This window comes from Varroa destructor, unplaced genomic scaffold (assembly GCF_002443255.2).
Source record: "Varroa destructor unplaced genomic scaffold, Vdes_3.0 BEIS01000001.1, whole genome shotgun sequence".
Classification (NCBI taxonomy): domain Eukaryota; kingdom Metazoa; phylum Arthropoda; class Arachnida; order Mesostigmata; family Varroidae; genus Varroa; species Varroa destructor.
The window spans coordinates 6,670,955-6,683,222 of NW_019211454.1; the positions used below are offsets into that span (position 1 = coordinate 6,670,955).

The window sequence follows — 12,268 nt, forward strand, 5'->3', positions numbered from 1 at the left end:
GGGCGGGCTAGGCTAGGGCGAGCCCGGGTTCATCTGCGTCGCAGTGCACAAAGCGTTGTATTGGGGAGATGGAAGACATGGAGTCCTATAAACGACAGAAACGTCTGTAACTGTTGCGATATTTAACTGCTATGTAAGAGCAGAAGGAGAAGCAACTGCCCTTAACGATAATACACCAATGGCTGCTTGTATGCACTGAAACAACTAAAGAAATAGCGTGTTGATATTCATCACTACCACGAAGCACTAGTCGGACCTATGCCATGATTCAAAAACCAGATAGTGGGCCCTATTCACAGGACCGATACTGAGCGCTGGCGCGTTGATGCAATAATGTCCAGGCCATCCAATTGTAATGACAGAATGATTATACGGTATAACAGGCCGTGCATGAACCGGCGACAAGCTACTCGGGATGATTACTCTACCTAGTGAAGTAGGCTAGCATGGTGCGCGCATGAGACCTTCGATAGCTTCCGACGTCTTGCTGCGAGCGGCACTCAATATGTAACAGCGTTGAACCGTTAATATATACGCGTAAGAGTATGTGGTTCCATTACCTATGTATAGGGGATGAAGATCGGACCTCACTGTTCTAGCTCTTTCGTGGGCATCTTTTTACTGCAGACATTAGTTTGGCAAAGCACAACTGGCACCACAATCAGCGACAAAAAAAAGAAACTTTGTCGAAAAACATAACAGTAAGAAGCCACTTCGAGAATATATGAAAATGATTACAGAAATCCGATGCAAAAATTTCCTCCTAACAGCCATCCTAACTAATGGCAACGTTTTGGCAACAGACTGCTTACCGGTTAGCCTGCAAACCGGGAACTCACACTTGGTGCAGAAGTTGAATGGACCTAACGAGAAACGAGGCTGTGCAAAAGCGAAAGGGCAAAGGGTTGGTGCGGCATGTATATCTGAAACGAAGCAAACAACATTCGCGTCATCCCCTTACAATGAATAGGTAACAGGGACAGCAAGATGCAATGGCTCTGATTGGATTAGGTTACAACGGGGTCTACAACGGCCGGACGGCAGAAGTTGTATCAACGAAACACTGTATAACGGCATCAAGTGAGAAAACTTTTTCTTTTTTTTTTTTTGTTTCATTTCGGTTGACCTACTAGATCCAAAGGTTGCTGGAAAAGTTGTCGTTCGCACGAGCAAAAATACAGCACAGAACCATGAACTGAGACGGTGACGCAAAGATGCTCACTAATTTTTGTTGAACAAAGCTCACACAACCTACGCGTTTTATTTATCTTTTCATTTTGATAAATCCACCGACCACACGGAGGTCATATCCGTCTAAATACAGCCAAACAAAAAAAAACCCGCCTAATTCCCTACTTTTCGACTGAATGTGGTCAGTTGGAAATTTTATTCTTTAAAGTTATGTAGTATAGGGAATCTATAGGTATCATCCCGACATGCATAGGGTTGTATGCTGTCATCACGTTAACTATAACTATCTGCTTATAGGCAATTCTTTTTGATGCATGCAGATTGACCGAATCAGCCTGACCAAAATCGTTTCTAGGAGATGAGTAAATTTCGTTTATACGTAGACAATATAGCCTAGTAGAAATAGCTAGCTAACAGATTACACGTACAATGGTTAATATACGTTGTAAATCGTGTCTGTCACGCAGCCATGACACCAATATATCTTGTTGGTCCATATATGTGTTCGGCCATTTTCTACCTCGTTTTTTTCTCGCTTCTCGGTTTTGCTCTCTTGATTTCAATTTACTTGTACGCGTTTAATTTCAATCAATAGACAACACGAACCACCCGTGTTAATGTTGGATAACCTTGCCGTTCGGTTATTTTACAACGACCAAAGCAACAATAACCCGTTGGCTTGTTCTGTTAAATCTGCTAAAAAAATGAGTTAATCGTATGTACCCTCAAAGAACCTTGCGATCCTTTGTGCGCAATGTCGATTTACAATGGTAAGCTTGTACTCTGACCTGAAGGTTTTACACGATATATACTCGCCTCTATAGACTGAACCACACTTCGTTTGTGGGAACCGTCCAATACCGTGATGTTCTGTTGATCGAACAGTTTAAAGTTTCCACTCATTCATCTTCTCCTCTTCGACCTTACAAATGTGGGCTAAACCGAGTTTTTTTTTCTGATGCAGAAAAAACTCGACGAAATTTCATGCAGTGTAGAGTAAGGTCATGTTCGTTTAGGAAGTTGGCTTTGTAAACGTTATTGATGGTTATTCTGGTGAAGATTTGGCGAGGCATTGTACTAGTCCCGATCGTAAAGAGCTTGCAAGTGCTAAAAGTGATGTCCGTATGTTACAGCTTTGCTGTATGCCTGCCAAGACAAAGGGTTACCGACACACATAGCCTTTACCACGTTTCCACTATCTAACCGCAGCTTTCTGCAAACATTGTTTTTCGGCGTCCTTCTTAAAGCTTCGCGTTGTTCATCGTAATACCTGTGTGTTTGTTTAAGTACTTTTTCTCCAACCTTATAGTTCAAAAACGCGTTTAGAACTAAAAACATCTAAAGCCACCATGAAAATAACTGGTTGGTTGATTTGACGAATGGAATGGTCGACAACAAGTACTCGTATTTCTTCTATTTCATTTAAATCCGTACTGTCAAAAAGCGGTCGTCGTTACGCTGGCTTTTTCGAAGAACTCCACTTTTCTTCTAACGTGGCTTCTTGATATTGCCTTAGTATTCCTATTCGATACACAGTGTGGTCGACAGTCGCTATATGACTGAGTACAACGGGTTTTAAGCCAAGTGCAAGTTCCCCCCACCTGGAGTAGCGAGGCTGTCAAGGGTGCTCGTAGTTCGAAGATTCAGAGTCTAACAACGTCTCACTGTTGTTATCGGGGAAGATGGGCTGCCTGGAATGTGTTCGATCCTAAGCTTCCTTTTATCTTTGACCTCTGTGTTTCTATTATTTGATTTAATGTCTACTATGGCCGTGGCTAACGTACCACGTGTATTGCGCAAGCTGTAGGTTTAATCCTGTATTCGCAACTGCTACCGCCATGCTGTTAAAGATAGTACAGAAAGCGTTAGTACCGGCTTCTGAAAAAGTCGAGCTGAGATAGTCACTCTTGATGAGCAGAATTTATTCTGGCCCGTTCATCCTCTGCCATCTGAAAGTGTACAGTAGCTGCTGGCAGCGAGGGCAAGAAAAATCAAACAGAACACGCAGTAATCGGCGTCGGTGTTACCATTGTTGCCCTTAGCTATAGAACTAGTCATTTCTGTGGCAGACAGACAAAACTGCTCATCGATACTTAAATTCTATTTCACCAACAACAATTTTTTTCAGTCATGCGAGCCCTTCTTCTGTTACGTTATCTTTTAGCTAAAATTTTCTGCTCATTTGGCTAGCTCAAAGCTTGATTTTTCCTCGCCCTTTTTCTATTGAGGCTTTACTCGGAAGTACGAAATATAAAAAGTTTCAGAGTTGTATGTAAGCAATTTTTGTACACCGATGACGTTTACTGCTTAGGAAACTGACTGCTTGGTGCAGCCGGCCTTGTACATGTCCTGCAATGCCAGCTTCGAGGCAGGGGTAGTAGCAACAGGCTTGAACGTGATCCTGATTAGTTCATACGTCGGGTGTCAATCTTTCGGTGCTCTTTGGCAGTAGTGGCTCATTCATTGACTTCGATGCACAGCTCCAGCTTCAACCTGTATCCTATGCATACCTATAAAGGCCCGCTCGAACTTCTGAGGGAAATTGCCTGAATTTAATCTGTAGCCGAAAAACGGAACCCTAAGCACAACCTGCTTCCTTCTCATTCATTCAATAGATAAGCGTAAATTCATCCGACGGTTGTTCAATCCTACGAGGATGTATGATACTAGGCGCATCTTATTTTGCATCGAAAACAACAACTACCTAACTCGTAAATTCATACGAGGGTAAACTTAGCGGTTAAGGCGTTAATAAGCATAACAGTAGACAAATCAGACTTCTAAACACATATATCATTGCAAACAAACTCCGACGCTCTAACACGTCCGTCTTAAGCATGAACGCATTACTTCGTCGTTTTCGTCAACGCAGGTGTCCCTTCCCGTCCACAATGACAAACTTCTAAACCCAGAACTTTTAACAACAGGGCCTATCACTTGGAAGCCTTATCCTTTCAACATGCTCACCGTCAGCTTGTTGGACTTCTCTTAGGTTCTAACAGGTTTCTTATCTCGGCACACACACACACACAGATCATCCAGAGCCCGTATCTGCCGTTATTCTGTGCTATTCAAGAGAATGTTTTTCTTCTTAGCGCTGTTTCCGCCTCACAACGGCCAACGGCCAGAGCAGTTCCCGCAGACACGCCTCTCCTGGAGGGAAACGAGTTTGAGCTAGAAAGGTAGCTGGGCCTGTTCCGTTTGTGCCGGCTGACTTGGCTCGAATCCGGCGCAGTTTTAAGTATTATTCGGCATTGTCAGCTTACGTGAGAAATATGAGAGATCCATTCGACAGGCTGGCGGGATAAGTGGACGGCGAAATGTGCAGCGGCTGCCACCATGGGGCAGCTTCTTCTGCCACAGGTACACACAACGTTGTAGAAACACATGCCAATGTAAGCAACGAGGAGGTCGCGCAGTAGATGCTTGATTGTCATAGATAGTGAGAGAGAGAAAGAGGGAAGAGCAAAAAATGATAGACTAATTGCAATGTTCACGATACAAGTACGTGACAGAAAGCTAATTAGAACATTTGTGCTGATTTTGAATCAATAGAGCACCGAAGTAGTGACCACTGGACTCGACCCAAACGAAGCGCTGAGCAACATGCTGGTTCCACTTCAAAGGATGAGGCTCAGGCGGAACGTCTGCTTTTAGCAACAGCGGAGTTCGTATACACCTCCATATACAGTTGTGCATGGAAAACCCGATGACCTGAAACCAGTTATCGTTTAATGTTGTGACCACAAACAAGAACAAGCATTATGCACATACATTTTAAGCAGCGCATCCAATTCATGGAATTATGGTGAATATATTTGTGAAGTTAACTTCAAGATGGCAGCTTGAAGAAGATGTCGTAAAGTAAAGAGAAATGAAGAAAAAAGGATATTTTTTTTCTTGTTTTGGGAGCCTTTTTTTAATGTCCTTAAAACGACCTTTAACGAGTTGACTTTGTCAAAGTACTTCATGTCCTTCTTGATTTGTTGAGCTTGAATACTATTTTAAGCCAATATTTAAAGCTCAGGGCATAACATTTTCTAGGCTATTGGGAAAACAAACGCCAAATTTTTGCTTCAATAAAGAAGAGATCAAACAGCACCACTTAAGCAAATCATGTTTCATCATTGGGACCAGCTAATACTGTAAATCTAATTACACTTGATAATCAATCACGCAGAACTAACTTACCCCCTCGTGACTGGAAGTGCATTTAAACATAGGGACAATTAAATATTTGGCCATTATATAGGACCGTTATATAGGCGTACGATACTTGGCTGACAAAAAACTAATTGCAATGAATCAGAAATAAAACAAAGGAAACAACTCTATTCGTTATAGTGTCTCCGTACGCGGAAACGTTTGCTTGTAAAATTTCATTTTAGTACTTATATTATTAAGAGAGTTTGTATTATTAGTATAAACTTACTGTAGAGTTATGGTTAATTAAGTTAGTTATTACATGCCTTACCCAGCTCAATGAAAAAAAGCTAGTGGAAGCAAGCCTTTGCCGGCCTCACAAAATTCAGACCATCAGCCTGAGACGGGGACTAGACAATGAGATGTGTGCTTCCCATTATTCTAGTTGTATTCTAAACATTTCACCACGGGTGCAGTATGTGAAAATCGTGACTGGTCTACTACACAAATGATCTGTATGTCCACCAATGTTGCTCGTCATCGTAATTTTGTAGCGTTGAGATTGGGTTTTTCGTGTTTTACATCCGGTATTTAAATCGTTAGGCATTACTATAAACTGCTGACTTCCAACAGAAACAAAGTGTGTCTGCGCTCGGGTTCGATCGTAGAAGTGTGCCCAAGTTTAGCAGGCAAACACGTTACCCACTATGCGATCCCAAAGACTGTAACACTGTGAGTCAACTGCGTCCAGCGAAATGGTCACTACATTATGCGGTTCAGTGTCTTTTGCCGTCGGGGCAAAGACCCGCACTATTAGACTGGATTTTGTGTTTACTTGTTTGTTGTAAGAAACGAAAGCCATTTTGCTCTTGATGTTGCATTGGTGTAATTCGTCTGACTTGCAAACACTCTGGCAGGGCTTTTCGTCAACGCAAGACAGAACACACAATATTCGAAGCTAAGCCTGTTGCATTGGAAATGTGACCTTCATTGCGTGGCTCTGGACGTGCTCGTACGATATACATGCGTCGACGGAATTGTCAGAGGCTTGTAGGTTTATACTTTATAACATTATTCCACTGAGGGACAAGGCTGTGTCACGCGGCCGTACGATACTAATAATAGCAATAGAAAACGCTATTATAAAGTGAGATCGCACTCGTGACGGCAGACAATTCTTACGCAGTTCTTTTGTTGAATATTCAGCAGCATAACAACGCACGTATCTGTTGAAGATAATTAGCGAGCCAGTATACGGCCGAATTGTTCCAGAAAGGGGTGCGTCGAAGTTTTTTTTCCGTTCGCGCGCTTCTATTCGGTTTGGTAGCCATTGGGGATATCTGTTGTTTCTTAGTGATTCTTTGCTTCATCATACATTGCCCTGCACACAATAGGACGATTTTCCTCGTTGACGGATTGGGTCCTCCTTCATCGCAAGATAAAATTCGATGTAATGTCTAACTTTTGAGAGGTCTAGAGCTCCACTCACATAAAATGTAGTATGTTTTGAGTTTTATGTTGGATACTGAATCCGCTAGATTTTGCTCTGTAGCAGAAAGTGAAGTGCAGTTTCCAGGATTCAAGTCAAATCGGGTGGCTGCTCTATTAAATAGGAGATACGTTCATCTTTTTTGTTATTTCTCTTCCAATTTTTTAATGGATATAATTGAAATAGCTTTTTTAGAAACCGAAATTTTTAGATTTGTTTATAGCTCGCTGTATTTCCAGCGACCTTTTTACTGTTTTGGACATACAAAGGCTTCATCTGTAACATGTGCTTGAAAAGAAATTTTAATACGAGTGACTATCGACAATAAGTGCTATACAAATAGCCCCCAACATCTTTCTGTTATCTCTCGTGCGATGCGTACACAATACAGAATCTATTCTCATATGTGTAGAACCTTTAACTTATAAAGTTAATTTCACATCCGTCAATCCAGAAGTTCCATGTACACAATCTTTGCAACAATCATTGACTGACACGCTGAAACATTCCTACACATTATAGTCACTGCACTGTGCAAGCAATGCAAAATCGGTTCTCAATTCCAACTGATACCGTCTATAGGTTTGCTCCGATGGCGCTCCCTTGCATGAATCTGTTGCAAAATTGACAAAGTACGAATGAGCAGACCACGTTCAGGCATGTGTGGATCTCGATTTTTCAATATGAATATGTGAAGGTAGCACATTTCTTATCGATGCAACGGGACAGAGCACATAGCCGGCTCAAAAGTGAATCCGGTTGGTAAAAAGCAATATGTCAACGTGATATTGCCTTCGGTTGTTTGGCGCTGTTTTTGCCTTAGCTGACGGGACATCAGATAACTATACTCTAATCGACTACTTCCCTCACCATGCTCCAGAAGAGAGTTCCTCAGAACGACGCAATACCTAGCCAACCACCCAAACTTCTTTAGGGTCGCGCCGCCGTGCAGGTGTTGTGCGTCCTTAAGAATACAAGGACGAGGAAGAATGCCAAGCAGGCTGCTGGCGCGAGCTGTTGCGGGTGCTGTTGTTCCTATCTCAGTGTTTGTGTCACAAGATGGGGTCTGTTTGATTCTTAGCGAGAAATCAGAAACAAGCGCCATGGAATAACGAGATGAAAAAAAAACGAGATCGGGCAACGCTCGCGTGAATAAGTAGCCGGAAGGTGGATAGCCAACAGTAAAGTGTGGCGGGCAGGTAGCCACATCAGACGTGAAGAGGGTACACAGATTGAATAAGCGATCGAGAACGAAAAGCTGAAGTGACTTTTCAAGGAAATAACATCGATGGACTTCTTTTGCTTCTGCTCGGCCGGGATCGTTCTGTTCAAGATGGCCACCAACGTCCATTGTCCACAGTCCATCGCCCTTCATTAGTTAGACAGCCACACACACATACCCACAGATAGCCTGAACTAGCCTCATAAACACAGTGAACTCCCGAAAACCTACCCCGATTTACTCTAATTTTTGTAGCGATTACATAACCTATATCGATAATATGATAATTATCATATATTCGTCCTATCAGGTGAACTAGTTAGCTTACGGAGGACGCTTCTCATCCTGCCAAAGTCAGTGCTGTACAAGTCACCGGTGTAGATGCTGCTGTTTGAGCGAATATTGTTAAGTCCTGCACAGGCAGATAATAATCTCCCCCATCAGAGTAACACTGATAACTTAGAGGGAGGGGGACGCAGGCTAGCGATAGCGATACAGGCAACAGCATTGGCGGCTTCGAGGTATTACTGGCAGCTCCCACTTTCCACTTCATCGAACGAGGCTGGACGAATAAGTAGAAAGGGAAGCTTTGGGGTAAGAAAAATGTCCTATGGCCTGGCAGAGTTTGGCAACTACAGAGCTTGACCTGCCATGGTTTGAAACTATTTTTTATCACACACCATGTGCTACCAGTAGAAGCTTTTTATGAGGACGTTTATAAAAATGTTAGCTATTCCTGTTAGGAATAACATGTCCTATATTTATACATATGATTTGTTTTCGAGGAGGATTTACTTCGCGTTTGCATAATGTCTAGCTCTGTGCCTTTCTGCAAGACAACTCCGAAATGTACCGAAAACAATTTAACACTGGTAGTTTCAAGTTATAGTTTGAATAGTTATATTAAGGCACATCGAGTTGTTTGTCATAGATGCGCTGCCCGTCGGACCCATTATATAATAATAAACAAATGATCATTTTTTACGCTCATTATGTTTTCTAAGAGGGCATACAACAATATTACGCAAATTTTTCGCTTAGTTGCACCCTCCTTTCCGGCATAGGCAGGGCATATTATCTGGTGATATGGTTGCCTGAACAGGAAGCTGCGCAATGCTTAGTAAAGTGAGACACGCAACTCCGTCTCGCTTCAACAAAGGGCTTCCGCAACGCTTTGTAAGCGCGATAGCAGTCGTGGAACAGATATCACCAGCTAATAATAGGTAGACTCGTCACTTAACCTTGCAGACGTTACGCAATATCGTTTGACTGGTCAATCTTTTCTTTGCGTAGTAAGAAACACTAGATGCGCGGTAGATATTTAGCAACAGAGAATCGAGACTGAATTGATTGAAGGTAGAGAAGGTAAATGGAGTAAATGGATTTATTATTTATTCGTGCCACATACAGAAACTCCGCTTGTAGACAGAAAATATCTACTCAGAAATTGGCGCCGTTCTTGGCCTGGTCAGTGTGCTTCAGGACGATTTCAACCCCTGTCTTAGCAATGGATAAATATGGCGAGCACGACTAAAGTATGGCACCTGGTCTTTTTTATGATTTTGTTTTTTTTTATAGAACTTACTGTTTTATCGTTCGCCCTGTTCTTTGTGAATACAAAAAAAATGTATGTATTAATTTTCACTTTTAGTATTTTGACTTCAAACGGACTACCAGTGTACCACCATTTGAAGTTACGTGTTACTTCGCGGAGCTCGAATTAGTCTTATAGTCTGAACGATAAATTGTTCTCAAGTACAATGCCTGTCTGTGGATAATATTAAATTTCTAGTCAAACATTATGAAGCGTTATCAATTATGTTAGTGAGCAAATAGTCGGCTGTTTTTACTTCAAATACTATTTCTCAATAATGGTATTTTTATATAGTGTATAAACTATTCTAACAGGTTACTCGGACACGAGGAATAACTAGATCATGTATTTTTGGATGTAACATGTCTCGCAAAATTTCATAGCATTATTGAACAAAGTCTGTGGAAGTAGACGTTACAAAATTAGAGTCACTTTTGTATTTTTTACAGCAACGAACAACAAACTAGCCTTTAGATATAACGTCGTACGCATATTTTGAGAGCCGAGCGATCCCGAAAGCGTCCTAACTATGTGGCGTCGTCGCCAGCGAGGCACGAGGTTACCTTATATACGTGAATACATATTGCACTGGACCTAGATAAATCCAGGTGAATTGTTTTCAATCAAGACAAACCACCGCTGGGCTCATCAGCGTATAGCTAACGAGCATATTTTGTTAGGAGGAACCTGGGTCTGCCTTTAGAGCTTGACTGATGACCAAATCGCGTATCCTGCGTGAACGTACGCTACGTTACCAGAGGGTGCGGTTGCAATCTTCTTGCCGTGATGTCGCCTAGGCTCTACGATAGGCTCGAAAAGCCGCGCTTCATTTTAAATGTTCGCTAGAGTTTGCTGGTAACGGCAAAACCAAGAAGATTCGTATTGAAAGAAAAAAAAAAAACTAAATAATCCGATGTAACCTAGCTAGATCGGATATGATAATGTGAATCGTATAAAAAACAATGTTTTGACAGTGCTGGCCAGCTCCAGTTGAGCAGTAAGCGCTGAAGTATGTCTACGCTTAAGCCCCGACTACCTCAAATCTCCCCTTCAGTAGGCAAACACGCAACCACCGTCCGATTACAGGGACCGTACGTACCTAGTGCTGCCAGAACGTAACTACGTTTTGTTATATTAAGAACGTGTACAATCTAGAATTGCGCCAAAAAAAGCTTGTTCATCTAAACACTGCTAGCTTTACGTTTGAAAGTGTGTTACAGAGCTATATCCAGTTTCAAAAGTCTTCAAATAGTAGTTTAACATTCTATCATGCCCCTCATTGTTAATGGGTAGACTGATAACTTATACGTTTGTGTCTATGAACAACTCGTTCAACGAGAGACGTTAAGCTGATAACACTCTCCAAATACCAATTTGAATATGATAAAACGTAAACAAGCATTAAAGGTACCATTTTGTTTCAAACGAAGAGCTTAGTTGTTGACTTTTTATATTACCCTATTGAAATTGTCATGGTGTGCTGGATCTTCAACAGAAAGGACTCTATCGAATAACGTCTTACTAGATCTCCTTTTAACGGCCGTTTTCATTATGTATTATTGTTTAGGTCATTAGTGAAAATCGACATGGCACCTCTTTAATAATACACAAGCTTTCCAACGCTAGCACCTCTTACGATGGTGATCAGTGGTCCCTGGAAGCTCACCTAGCCTGCGTCCGGACGAGCTTGCGCAAGGTACGCGTTGAACTACCCAAGTATGCTTCAATGGACTCGATCGCACTACTCTCAACAAAGTTAGAAGTGACTTAAAGGTCGAGCGCGTTAATTGGCCTCTATAGAAGAGTGGAACGTGCACAGAGAACATTACTAAAATCCAAATTGGGGTCGCGTTTTGAGAGAGACAGGATAGACGGCACGAACGTCTTGATATGTAAACTCGGAAGGGTAGGGTCGAGTCCTAAATGCATTCATCGACACTATTTCCTGAAGTCGTTCTAAGCATCGTTGAACCATTAAATACGAAAAAACACTACACTTCGTTGGGCCGAATAATAGCCCGATCACGGTGACTGGCAATCAACTGGCCAAAATAATATAAACATGACCAATGAGCCAATTCCAGTAAAGTAATCCCTTTGAAGTACGAAGGTCAAGCAAGTGATTACTATAAGCGTTAAAAATGGTTGTTAGACCGTAAATTGATCTATAGCCTGCTGTTCATATATTTCAAATTCAACTACAGAATAATGGGCACAATATTGAGTGTCTGATTTATCGAATAAAGTTGTCAATTGGTATGCCCTGATAATCTATTTAGTTCATACCTCACTATCCAACTCTTGCGTGTATGAAATTCGAACTCCGTAGTATCGTCGGTGATTCGGTCACGCAAAGCCATGTCTTCTTTGTTGAGAGCCTGCACGTGCTGAAGGTTTGAAGGCGGTGCAGAAAACGAGGGCAAAGCAATGTGGCAAGCTGCGCACGAGATAGCGTCAGACCGGTTTGGTGATTTCTTCTTAATATTCTAAAAGTTTAAATGAGGTTCTCTGATAGAAGACGAGTTGCGTTAGGGGGACAGAGTGGCATAATTTGGTGTTATGGTTTGATATGAAGAGAACTGACAACGCACCGTCTTTTTACGGGGAAGGAAACGAGTGAAAGGGATCG

General features: G+C 41.9%; 1 protein-coding gene across 1 annotated transcript in view; it reads left to right on the plus strand.

Annotated features, from left to right (window-relative positions):
* The window catches only part of LOC111242808 (uncharacterized), a 403,678-nt gene that overhangs the window by 178,413 nt on the left and 212,997 nt on the right, over positions 1-12,268 (plus strand). The gene's annotated exons all lie outside the window — the stretch shown is intronic.